The sequence below is a fragment of the Palaemon carinicauda genome, chromosome 16 (assembly GCF_036898095.1).
Source record: "Palaemon carinicauda isolate YSFRI2023 chromosome 16, ASM3689809v2, whole genome shotgun sequence".
NCBI lineage: Eukaryota > Metazoa > Arthropoda > Malacostraca > Decapoda > Palaemonidae > Palaemon > Palaemon carinicauda.
Window position 1 is genome coordinate 114095425 of NC_090740.1, and position 13532 is coordinate 114108956.

The window sequence follows — 13532 nt, forward strand, 5'->3', positions numbered from 1 at the left end:
TTTTCGCTGTTATTTCAATATTGTATATCTCTTTTACATTTTTTTCGTTTCTGTGGGCTATTTGATATATGCTGATTGGCTTTTCTGAATTCTGGTTAAAGCCATTAATATTTCTAAGCACAAGTTCCTGTAATATCTTAGTCCTCATTTATTTGGTAAATATCGAATTTTAAAGTTACTTTTCCATATTTTAACTCATCCCATGAAATAGTCCATGCATTGCAGTTACTCAATAAAACAAGCATTATAAAAATACATTCAAATTCAAATTCAATACCGTAACCTTTTCGAGCCTTTGAAAATTCTTCTTCGTTAGCTACAAAACGTTTTGGATTTAGTGACTGAAAAAAAATTGGACCGCTTCATTTGTTTAGTAAATATAGACTTTTAAAGTTACTTCATATTCAACTCATCCCAGAAAATATTGTATATATTGCTATTTCTTAATAACGCGAAAATGATAAGCAATATACTCAAATTTAACATCAATACCACAACCCTTTCGAGCCTTTGAAAAATCTTCTTCGTTAGCCGCAAAACGTTTTGGATTTAGTGACAAAAAAATTGTACCGCTTCATTTGTTTGGTAAATATCAACTTTTAAAGTTACTTCTCCATATTCTAACTTATCCTAGAAAATATTGTGTACGTTGTTATTACTTAATAAAGCAATAATAATTAAAGATACACTCAAATTTAAAATCAATACCATAACATTTTCCAGCCTTTGAAAATTCTTCTTCGTTGGCCGCAAAACGTTTTGGATTCAGTGTACCGCTTCAGAGCTATTAGTCTTCCCTACTCATCCGACGCTAATTATAATCCACGAGCGAGCATTATCGATAATAACACCCTGTTTATATTGCATTAGGTTATCTCCTTTAAGAAAACCTGAGAAACATTGTTCATCCGGAATACTTTAGCCTTTTTACGGACATAATGAGACAAGCTCATGCTTCAACTCTTTCTCATAAAGCCAGCAGCTGATCTCATTATTAAGCAAATGCTATCATCTTTTAATATTTTTGCTTACATAAGGGACAAATCAGTAGGTTAATCATGAATAGATTCTTCAGAAGTTCAAACTTGCAGAGAATTTTTTCATGTTGAAAATCCTAACATAATTCTCTTTTTATAGTATATGTATGAAAGGTCTATTCTAATGTTGTTACTGTTCTTAAGATAATTTGTTTTTATTTCTTCATTACTTCTCTTGTAGTTTATTTATTCCCTTATTTCTTTTCCTCAGTGAGCTATTTTTCCCTATTGGAGCCCTTGGGTTTATAGCATCTTGCTTTTACGATTAGGTTTGTAATTTAGCTAATGATAATAATAATAATAATAATAATAATAATAATAATAATAATAATAATAATAATAATAATAATAATAATGACAATAATAATAATATTAATAATAATAACAATAACAATAACAACAACAATAATGATAATAATGATAATAATAATAATAATAATAATAATAATAATAATAATAATAATAATAATAATAATAATAATAATAATAATTTTGGGGACATGAGCTCAATCCTCATTTCAATATTTATCATCACACAATATTATTTTCAACAGATTTCATTGTTCTACAATTTGTGTAATAATTACATATGGAATATATATACTAATTATTTCTCATTAAGCCTTGAGTGTCAACCTCACACGAAATGACTTGGCACCCAAACCCCCGACCCTTTTTCAGACATTTTACTTATCTCATCTTTCCACAAAATTTATATAAGAGTAATTTGCTACGTCTATATTGCATAGCTGATTATATTTTCTTTCAATTGTTATATATTGGATGTTTTGTCAAGTTTTCATATGCATAAATATTAAAATAAAATTAAAGAAAATAAGGTATTTGCTGTTCGTAAAATACGTCCAAGAGCGCTGATGAGAAAAGAAACATTAGAAATTAAAAACGTTCCATAATAATCAAAGGCTTAATATATTACAAAAACTATTAATTCTCTCTCTCTCTCTCTCTCTCTCTCTCTCTCTCTCTCTCTCTCTCTCTCTCTCACACACAAAATATTTCATATAATTTACAAGTAAATTATTCATCTCTTCATATGCTGTTATTTTTTTTATTTTTCCTTTTTTATTCAAACGCTTGAGTCTCTCTCTCTCTCTCTCTCTCTCTCTCTCTCTCTCTCTCTCTCTCTCTCTCTCTCACTGGTTTGATAAAACAAATGATATGATATAAAATGAGAGCCACCATATGGAAATAATCGGTTATGGGGGTAAACTTGAGTTTTTTTTTTTTTTGTCAAAATATTTCCAACCTCTCTCTCTCTCTCTCTCTCTCTCTCTCTCTCTCTCTCTCTCTCTCTCTCTCTCTCTCTCTCTCTAGTTAAACTAACGCATTATGTAATATTGGTAGATAGAATAACATTTATTTTTTTAGAATTCACTTCTTTTCCCATCTTCATATTTTTTCTTTATGCTAAAAAATACTCAAGCCATCCGCAGTTTTATTCTTTTTCAAGACAGTAAAGGTACGATGAAGGTACGAAAAATAAAGTCACAAATATTTAATATAATTCACAGGTACAATTTCCGTCTCTTCGTATAATTTTTTTTTTTTCATTTCTCCTTTTGCCAGTTTCTTCCATTTTCCTTATTAAAAAAAAATGTATTCATAGAATCATATGCTTATGATTTTAGATGTAGCGAATATTCATTTTACTTAATATAAAATTATGTCAAAGATACCTGAGTAATAAGCTAAACCTCGCTGTACTTATTTTTGCAGTACGCCGCGCAAAATAATTAGTTATAATCTTCTTTATGTCCAACAATATGTTCTAAAACTGTACATTTTAAAATGGGTAATAAAGGGTACCACAGGAGTTAGAAAACTATCAGATAAGATCCAAGAAAGTAGACTGAGGTGGTATGGTCATGTCATGAGAAAAGATGAACAGTATATTGGGAGGAGGGTGATGGAAATGGAGGTACAGGAACGAGAAGGGGAGGGAGACCAAAGCGAAGGTGGATGGACTGTATCAAGGATGACCTTCGATATAAGGGATGAACCGGTGATGAGGTGTGGGACAGAGATAGATGGAGAAAGCTGACCAGAAACATCGACCCCACAGAGAAGTGGGAAAAGATGTAGACAAAGAAGAAGAAGTTGGTACATTTAAAATGGGTAATAAGGGGTACCACAGGAGTTAGAAAACTATCAGATAAGATCCAAGAAAGTAGACTGAGGTGGTATGGTCATGTCATGAGAAAAGATGAACAGTATACTGGGAGGAGGGTGATGGAAATGGAGGTACAGGAACGAGAAGGGGAGGGAGACCAAAGCGAAGGTGGATGGACTGTATCAAGGATGACCTTCGATATAAGGGATGAACCGGTGATGAGGTGTGGGACAGAGATAGATGGAGAAAGCTGACCAGAAACATCGACCCCACAGAGAAGTGGGAAAAGATGTAGACAAAGAAGAAGAAGTTGGTACATTTAAAATGGGTAATAAGGGGTACCACAGGAGTTAGAAAACTATCAGATAAGATCCAAGAAAGTAGACTGAGGTGGTATGGTCATGTCATGAGAAGAGATGAACAGTATATTGGGATTAGAGTGATGGAAATGGAGGTACAGGGAACGAGAAGGAGAGGGAGACCAAAGCGAAGGTGGATGGACTGTATCAAGGATGACCTTCGATCAAAGGGATTAACCGGTGATGAAGTGTGGGACAGAGGTAGATGGAGAACGCTGGTCAGAAACATTGACCCCACATAGAAGTGGGAAAAGATGTAGATAACGAAGAAGTTCAAGTTCCTCTTGATCGATAGAAAAAAAAAAAAAAAAAACTGGAGAATAAAAGTTGCATACGATACCAAGGAAGTTCTGTGACATTATCCAGTGATTACAGTATTGCAAAAATCGTATGAATGCAATAGTGGGAGACCTTATAGAATATTATTATCAGAATAAGCTAAATGAAATTACAAAAAAAAAAAAAAAAAGTTTCTTACAAGAGTGCAGAGAATAAAAATAAACGAGAATAAATTAATTTACTTTTTTTTTTAGAATTATGACATCGTAGTATAATCGCATTTCCCCGATTATTTTCTCTTATAATTCTATTACATTACCTAATTATAATAAATTAGCTGACAAGGGAAAATAACAACCGAAAATGTAATAGCTTCAATTAAAATAAATTAAAATAAATTAAATGTCCTTTTTAAATAAAGTAGAAAACATAAACTCGAAGGTAGGTAGTCGAGTAAAATTTCCATCAAATGACTAAAAATTTTAATTGAAAAGTAAAGGTAAAAAAGAATTATATGGGACCATTTAGCATATCTTACCAAGAATGAACTGACAATTGAAAACTTATTATGAATTTAGTTATATGCATGGAAAAGAAGGGGTTACTACACTGTAATTGTTCAGTGGCCTTCTTCCTCTTGGTAAGGGTAGAAGAGACTCTTTAGCTATAGTAAGCAACTCTTCTAGGAGGACACTCCAAATCAAACCATTATTCTCTAGTCTTGGGTAATGCCAGGGCCTCTGTACCATGGTCTTCCACTGTCTTGGGGTAGAGTTCTCTTGCTTGAGGTTACACTCGGGCACACTATTCTATCTTGTTTCTCTTTCTCTTGTTTTGTTAAAGATTTTATAGTTTATAGAGGAGATAATCATTATAATGTTTCTGTTCTGGAAGTAATTTATTTTTCCTCGTTTCCTTTCCTCACTGGGCTATTTTCCCTGTTGGGGCCCCTGGGCTTGTAGCATCCTGCTTTTCAAACTGGGGTTGTGGCTTGGCAAAAAATAATAATAATAATAATAATAATAATAATAATAATAATAATAATAAAAATAGAAATGATAATAATAATAATAGTAATAATAATAATAATAATAATAATAATAATAATAATAATAATAATAATAATAATAATAATAATAATAATAATAATAATAATAATAAAGGACAAAAGTAATTGATAAACAGACATGTGAAAACATAAGTAGGATTTTGGACGTAAGGATGAGATAATCTTATTGATACCTGATAGAAATTAATTTTATGGAGCTTCATAATATAAATCTAATGGTTCTGACAACAGTAGACTGATGAAAAGAAAAAATTTATAGCATCCTTAAAGGTTGCTTTATTTTAAATAATCAGAAAATGTATAATTTAGTCATAATTCAACATTCAACATTCATTAGATAGCTTTAACTTTAAATGTAAGTTTTTGAATGGTTAGATAGTTTTGAGGGGCATGAATCCTTGTAGGATTTCAGTGCAAAAGATTTGAATAAGAAAAGTAAAAGATAACAAAGTTCATCATTCAGATATAAATTTTTCATTTAATTAAAGAAAGATATCCAATTTCTCGCTATTTATAAGAGCCATACATAACTAATATACAGTGAACATCATAAAATACAACCTAAATTATATGATTGTTGTAGATTTTACAACACTTTTATATCGCGGAATCGATTAATAATAATAATAATAATAATAATAATAATAATAATAATAATAATAATAATAATAATAATAATAATAATAATAATAATAATATACATAACGTATAGTTTTCTGGCGGTCTCTAATAAAACAATATATAATTCACCAAGTTCTGAACTGCTTTGAACAGTGTGGTACGTAAAACAATAATATTGACATACCAATATCGTTATGAAAATATTTTTTATGCCATCCATAAAAAATTTCCATTGGCCTCTTGGACTTCCATTTGCATTATATAAACCATTTATAACTATAGTAAATTTTTTTCAATGAGGTGCATTTGCACAGACTCGCAGGGGTGCCCTTTTAGCACGGAAAAGTTCCCTGCTCTCTGATTGGTTAGAATTATCTTCACTAACCAATCAGCGAGCAGGAAACTTTTCCGAGCTAAAAGGGGCACCCCTGCGAGTGGGTGCAATTCTGCCTCACTAAAAAGAATTGACTATATCTATCGATTTACCAAGGCACTTCCCCCAATTTTGTTGGGTAGCCGACATCAAACAAAGGAACAAAGGAGGACCTTTCCTCTCTCCGCCCTCCCAGCCTGATGAGGGATTCAGCCGAGTTAGGTTGGTACTGCATGCATAATATCCATAAAAAAAAAGAGCTCTAGCTGTTCTCGTAGGAATGAAATATACCCAAAGAACTCTTGCATTTATGCAGGGTTGAACGAGAATATTGCAGATATATTCATTATCAATTAGGAGATAGACTCAAATCATTCAAAGCCAAAGAGCACATTTTATCTTTTGTAAATATTCGGCAGAATGAAATAGAAACCTGTTCATTTTTTATATATTTTTTTGGAAAAGGCAAAGCGAAAAAATGAAAGGGTCCTGCTAACAAAATTACTTCGAACGCAGAGAGAGAGAGAGAGAGAGAGAGAGAGAGAGAGAGAGAGAGAGAGAGAGAGAGAGAGAGAAATGAAAGGAAGATTTTGAATGGAGAAAAAATGAATATAAGTGAAATTAAGTTATTTAGACAGGTATCATATGTTTGCTTGTGTGTAAAAAGCAGTTTACCTCAGAAAAAAACATAACTACGTTATGAAATATCATTGTTTATTGAAAAAGAGATATAGATATAATTGATTAATTCAGCATAAATGGTTATATATATATATATATATATATATATATATATATATATATATGTGTGTGTGTGTGTGTATGTATATCTATACATATATATATATATATATATATATATATATATATATATATATATATATATATATATATATATATACATATATATATATATATATATATATATATACATATATACATATATATATATATATATATATATGTGTATATATATATATATATATATATATATATATATATATATATATATATATATATATATATATATCATGAACGTTTCGCTCAACTACCAGGCTACCCCTATACTATTATTATTATTATTATTATTATTATTATTATTATTATTATTATTATTATTATTATTAATTGCTAAGCTACAGCCCTTGTTGTAAAAGCAGGATGCTATAAGCCCAGGGGCCCCAACAGAGAAAATAGCCCAGCGAGGAAAGGAAACAAGGGAAAATAAAATATTTCAAGAACAGTAACAACATTAGAATAAATATTTCCTAAATAAACTATAAATACTTTAATAAAGCAAGAGGAAGAGAAATTAGATAGATTAGTGTGCCCGAGTGTACCCTCAAGCAAGAGAACTCTAACCCAAGACAGTGGAAGACCATGGTACAGAGGCTATGACACTACACAAGACTATAGAACAATGGTTTGATTTTGGAGTGTCCTTCTCCTAGAAGAGCTGCTTACCATAGCTAAAGAGTCTCTTCTATCCTTACCAAGAGAAGAGTAGCCACTGAACAATTACACTGCAGTAACCCCTTGGGTGAAGAAGAATTGTTTGATAGTCACATTGTTGTCAGCTGTATAAGAACAGAGGAGAATATGTACCGATTAGGCCAGACTATACTATACTGTACTATACTATACTATACTATACTATACTATACTATACTATATTGTCTCCTTTTTAAACATATCAGTTCCAAATTCTATGAAAAAACGAGAAATCTGTACTTGAATACTGTGAAAGTCGCTGCCACTCTTTATAAAAACCATGTCAAAATCCTTCATTAATATTATTTGGGTCTCATTAATCTTTCAATTCAATCAACCTTTCAGAACACTCAACTTCGATAAAAAAAAAGACTTTTTTTAAATATTTACATAAACTATTATATTTCCCTCAGTACAATTCTTTTTCCGCAATGTAGCTTAAACTTTTTACCATTTCTACTTTCCTTTCATTCTTGTCTCTTTTAGTCATATCAAAGAGAATTTTAATATAATTATATCTTTTTTTCCCTAAAACGACAATGCTACCCATCTCCCCTTCACTTTTATCAAGTAAATTCTCTCTTCTACCACCCAGCAGTAATTTCATTTTGCTATTCATCGTGTGGGCTTTAGCTGCTGCCACCACTGCTATTCCTGTGTCCCAGTCTATGAATATTTCCACTCATCTTTAACTCCATCCAATTCTGCATAGTTCAGTCTTTTCAATTTTTTAACAGGGTATCACCATATTTTACAATTTTCTCTCTCTCTCTCTCTCTCTCTCTCTCTCTCTCTCTCTCTCTCTCTCTCTTTTGTACCTCAGATTATTATGAGTTTCCATAAGAAGAGGCAAGTGTTGTATGCGTATATGTATTAGATTGGCCTTGCATCATAGAAGGGCGGACCACGGGCTCTTGCGTGAGTGAAGTAGATATCATATATTGTGAAAGAGCAGTGATCAGGAACACAGAAGATGGACAAGATGATGACGCAGCATGATGGCAGAGGCTGGAGTTCGAAGCTTAGTAGAGAGCTCCGCAAAACAGACAACTTTCCAAACCCCTTCCCTCGTCCGTCCTGGAGAAATTATATTTTTTTCTTATATTATATTACTATCAGGACGATGTCCTATCGAGGTAGGTGTTGTGTGGAACAGATATATGAGAAATATTTAGCTAAAGGTAAAGAGGTATATTTTGCATTTATGGATCTGAAGAAAGCTTATGACAGAGTTTACTGCTAAAAATTTGCCGAAAAAACGGTAAAAATCCTAGAATAGATGTTGCCAGCCATTTACCGTTCTAAAAATGGGTATATTGACATAAAGGAGTGATATTACGGTCACCAACCAGTAAAGGATAATAATAATAAAGTATGGTAAAATCATGATTGCCTATATTTTACTGAAATACGACTGAGAACAGTTTATATTCATGGAGAATTTCCTATTGAAATTACGGTTTTTTAAGTGTTGATAGGGATGCGATATGGAATGTGATGATATTATATGGAATTGGTTGAATGTTGCAAGCAGTGAAGAGTTTATACATAGGCAGTAAAGCGTTTGATAGGTTAGGGAATGAAGTAGGCGAGTGTTTTCCAGTGAGAGTGGGTCTAATTCATGGATGTGTGATGTCGCCATAGCTCTTCAATTTGTTGGTTGCTGGAGCCGTAAGAGTAGTTAATGCTCAAGTTTGGATTTGATTTAATTAAGAATATATAGCTTGGCACTACAGCCCGTTAGTAACAAAGATATTACATTCCAGTAGAAAAGATATTTCCATACTGTACAGAAATGTAGCACCCTGTAATCAGTAACATAGAATTAAATTTAGAAATACTCATTTATAGATGAGGGTTTTATTCATCACAGTTAACTAAATAATCGTTCTTCTTCATATACTGTTATCTCGTTTCCCGATAACCTTCTTAGTCTATCTGACAATTTGTTATATAAATTGATAAATCCTCTAGTTCCTCGAGCAAAAAGCGAAGGAAAGTGACGTCACTCAAAGACCCATCTACCGAGTCCTTGGCTGACCACCCATTCCTCGTGTAGTCCAGAGTACTTGGCGAGTGACTAGACAGGTGATGATTGAAAGTACTGAACGGTTAATCATAAGTTGTACCTTGTGAATTGTGGTAGTTTGGACATACTTCGCAAAGCTTCGAGTCTTTACTGCGAGGTATTTTGTGTAGGAACCGTGTTTTACGGTAATGAGTTGGAAAGGTAAGAACAAAAACGTTTGATAGTGATGGGTGTTTATGCAATATTCATTGTGTGTTTTGGATAAACTTTTAAAATCTTATGTTTAGTGACTTTTTTTTTTTTTTTTTTTTTGTTTGTTATTAGTTCTCTTTCTATTTTAAGACTTCAATTTGTGTTCCTGGTAACGGTACATGTCTTTTCAAAATTAATTACTAGGTATTTTTACGGTACAACTAGGTTGTCTCTGTGATTTAACTGCTTGGCCATTTTTCCTTAGCTTCATCGATTAATGGGAATTCTATAGTCGTTATATTGACAAATTGCTATCTTTTTAACCTCTAAACTATAATTATCACTAGAAATTATTAAGAGTTTCTGATGAATGGTACTGCATAGTACATTAAGCTAAGCTTCAATCCTGCAGGTTTTATAGTAAGTTACTTTAAATATTTTGTTCCTTAATTCCTGTTTAAGAATTTAAATAGATTAACAAAGAAATCCTGTTAAGAATTAAAGTAGATTAAAAATAATATATAATCCCTTACCAGGCTACTAATCCATAAAGGATAGACTATATATTTTTGAAAAGCTGCTTTTGAATTCAATATTTTTCTTGCTAAATCTTCATTTAGTATTTAATACTATTTAATATTAATCTCAAAATTATTGTAGGTAAGTGTGTATTTGAGACTGGAGAAGCTTGCATAATTTAAGTGTATGGGATATGGAATCTATCCTCTGCTCCGGTTTCTTCAACAATGTCTCTTCTACTACGATCTTTGAGTGAGTACGTTCTTTGTTCATTGGGTAGAATTCTATTAACCTTGAGCATAATGTAAAGTAAATTTTCTTTATTGAAATAGATTTAGAAATTCACTTTAATTCAAATCTAGAAAATTCCATTCAAATATATATATAATTTTTTTTTTATAAACTCAGTGTTCAAGTCTTTTTGTTCAATTATATTTACACTTAAGATAAGTTATTTTTTTTATACTATCTATTGAATCTTACTATAACCCCTAATTTTAATTTTGTGAATTAATTAGGCTCAAGTTCAATTTTCTTTAGCTTACTTGTCGACATTTTCTGTATTTTCTTTGTCGAATGGGCCTAAATAAATATGCTGATTTAGTGTTTAGTAGTCATTTATGATGATTAAAGTGCTCTATCGTTAAATTTTTAAGATTGAAGTTTAGCATTTGTTCAATCGTTAAATTAGATATAAAGTTTCGTAGTTTGATCGATGTTGATAATATTTCAAAGCTTAGTTAATTGGATTTTATTCAACATTTGGTAGTTTATGGAATTTTGATATGTCTTTAGTCAGTTTTACTTAGTTTAGCAGTTTTGATAGATAAATTTAAAAGATCAACTTTAAAGAAGTTAATGGGTTTTAACTACATGAGGTTGTTTATAGAATTTTTGAGATTTCTTTTGTCATAGTTTTACTTGCTCGGTTGTTAAAATATTTTAAGTTTAGCAGTTTTGATTATTAAATTTAAAAGATAACTTTAAACTAGTAAATGGGTTTAAACTACATTCGGTTGTTTATAGAATTTTGAGATATCAAAATTATAATTTTATTTGCTCGGTCGTCAAAATATCTTGAGTAACAGTTTTGATAGATAAATTTGATCATTTTAAACCTTGAAAGTAAATCCATTAGTTTTTGTTTTAACTATATTCGGTATTTTAGTTTTTTTTGTTATGTCAATATGGTAGTTATAATTTTGTTTGATTGCTAAATTAATAAGATTCAAATTTTTAACATTTTTGATCGATAAATTGAAAAGATGAAGTAATGTTAATATTGTTAGGATTTCAAACTGTTTACAAACCTACTTGCACATCCAAAAGTCCACCTTTGTCTTGGGTGGCCCTGCCACCCGGACAAAGGTGGACTTTTCATTGTACATGGCAAACCCGACTTTCAAAAGTCTGGTTTGTCGTGTACAGTTGGATGTGCAAGAAAAAACTTACTAATCCCCTTCCTTTTCAGGTTTTAATAGGACAGGTTATGGTCAAATATAGCCACATTTTTTTCTTAAAAAGAGCTATTATGAAGCTGCTATTCGTTAATCTCATCTTGTTGGTGTGTAAATTCAACTTTTTAATCTAGAGAACTTATATTATAACTGAAATGAAGTTTAGCCTAACCAGTTTTAAAATTATTCAGGTTTGTCACGTAATATTGGATATGCATGAAGAAAACCTACTAAACCCCTTTTTCAAGTTTTAATAGGACAGTTTAGGATCACATTTTCTTATTTTTGAGAGATTAGGAAACTGTAAATAGTTTCTAGTCATGTGTAAGTTTAAACTTAAAAGTCTAGTGAATAAAGACTATAACAGAGTTTATAAGTTTGGCTGAGGTTATAAGTTTGGCTTAATCAATCTTAGAATACAACTCCAGTAAATATTCTTTTGTGAGCATCTGTTACAACAAAAATAAGACTGCTGGTTTCAAATATTTACCACATGTTTGTCTTTACTTTAGATTTGATTTATAACTCCTAGTTGGCAGAGGACTTGGGCTATTGCTCGAACAAGGTTGCAGAAATTCTGAACAAGGGTGACATACATGCTTGGATAGTGTAAATGGCTTTAAAGTGTTTATATAAAGTAGTTAATATATGTATCATTGTTTTTGTTAATGTTTTCAAATTAATAGACTACAGTCTGGTTACATGAAGATAACGTGAGATTTTTGTTCTTGCTTGTTTTAAAGAACAAAAAGAATAGCTTCCTCTTTCATTATTCTCCCAAAAAATAAATTTAATAGTCTTTCTATAGTTTCATTTATAATACGGTTAATAGGTGCAGGCAAAAGGTCAATCAAGGAACGAATTGTTACTAATAAAAGTATTTAAGTCCAAAGTCATGCTAGACTCGTTAAGAGCTGGGTAAATAAAATTTGAAAGGAAAAAACTTGTTGAACTTAATAAACATAGAAAACATGGTTAAAATTCTATTTTTGTCTGAATTTTCTAATCTTCCATAAAACCTATATTTTAAGTTGAAATTGAAACTTAATAATTCGCAGTCACAGTAAGAAACTGATGCCAAAACTTAAATATATATTCTAACAACTAAAATTGTTAATCTGTTGTAAGTTAAAAATCTCACTACATCTTGGGAACTGGTTCATTGAAGTATTCTTGGGCAAAAGTTTTTATCAGACTAATTCAGTATATATACTGCTATGAAATGCTTTGAGAGAAGTAAAATTTCACATGTGGGTATCGTGATTTGGTAGATTTATTGATTTAGTAACAGCATCCAGCTCTTCATTACTGAAAACTACATGGGTATCTATCCAAAATCTTTCTTATTACGCCACTGGAATAAATAGTGTCAATTTTCAATATCCGTGGGTTCTTGAAGTTTAACCCTTAAGGGCTTCTGTGACATTGTCTGACATTAATTGGATCAGACATTAATTGCATCAAACTGAAAAACTTGTAAAGCATTGTTAAACTTCTTTAATATACAACGTTGTTAATATAATGGCTGATAGTTAAGACGTGAACTATGTTTCACAGAGTAACCTGAGTAGACTAATTTTGTCTGGAAACACTGCAAGAACAGCCAGCACCCATTAAGTATTTGAGACCTGTCCAGTGTCCAGACGAGCGGGCCTGATAGTCAAGCATGGCCGATGACTGGCAAATTTTACGGGTACACAGGTAAATTGCTCAAACGCCTGAGTGATTGATTGAATGAATTATTTGAAGTTCTCTGGCATGCTTACATCGAAGGTCATTGACACTGATATCGTTTATGAAAAGACTAAAAGAATATTCAATTAACACCAGAAAAGTAAGTGCTATAAAAGGTAATTATGAAAAGTTAAAATAGCATTCAAAGATCTGCTTTTGATATAAATTTAAAAATGCCACTAGTATTGTACGACACAATATGTCGAAGGATCTTGACAAGGATTAACCTGCCATCCTCACC

At 31.3% G+C, this 13532-nt stretch overlaps 1 long non-coding RNA gene across 1 annotated transcript; it reads left to right on the top strand.

Annotated features, from left to right (window-relative positions):
• The first annotated feature begins 9505 nt into the window (after positions 1 to 9505).
• Positions 9506 to 12505, top strand: LOC137655097 (uncharacterized). The gene is made up of 3 exons (XR_011046811.1): positions 9506 to 9590; positions 10242 to 10352; positions 12070 to 12505. It is a non-coding gene; the product is annotated as an uncharacterized lncRNA (long non-coding RNA).
• The last annotated feature ends 1027 nt before the right edge of the window (positions 12506 to 13532 follow it).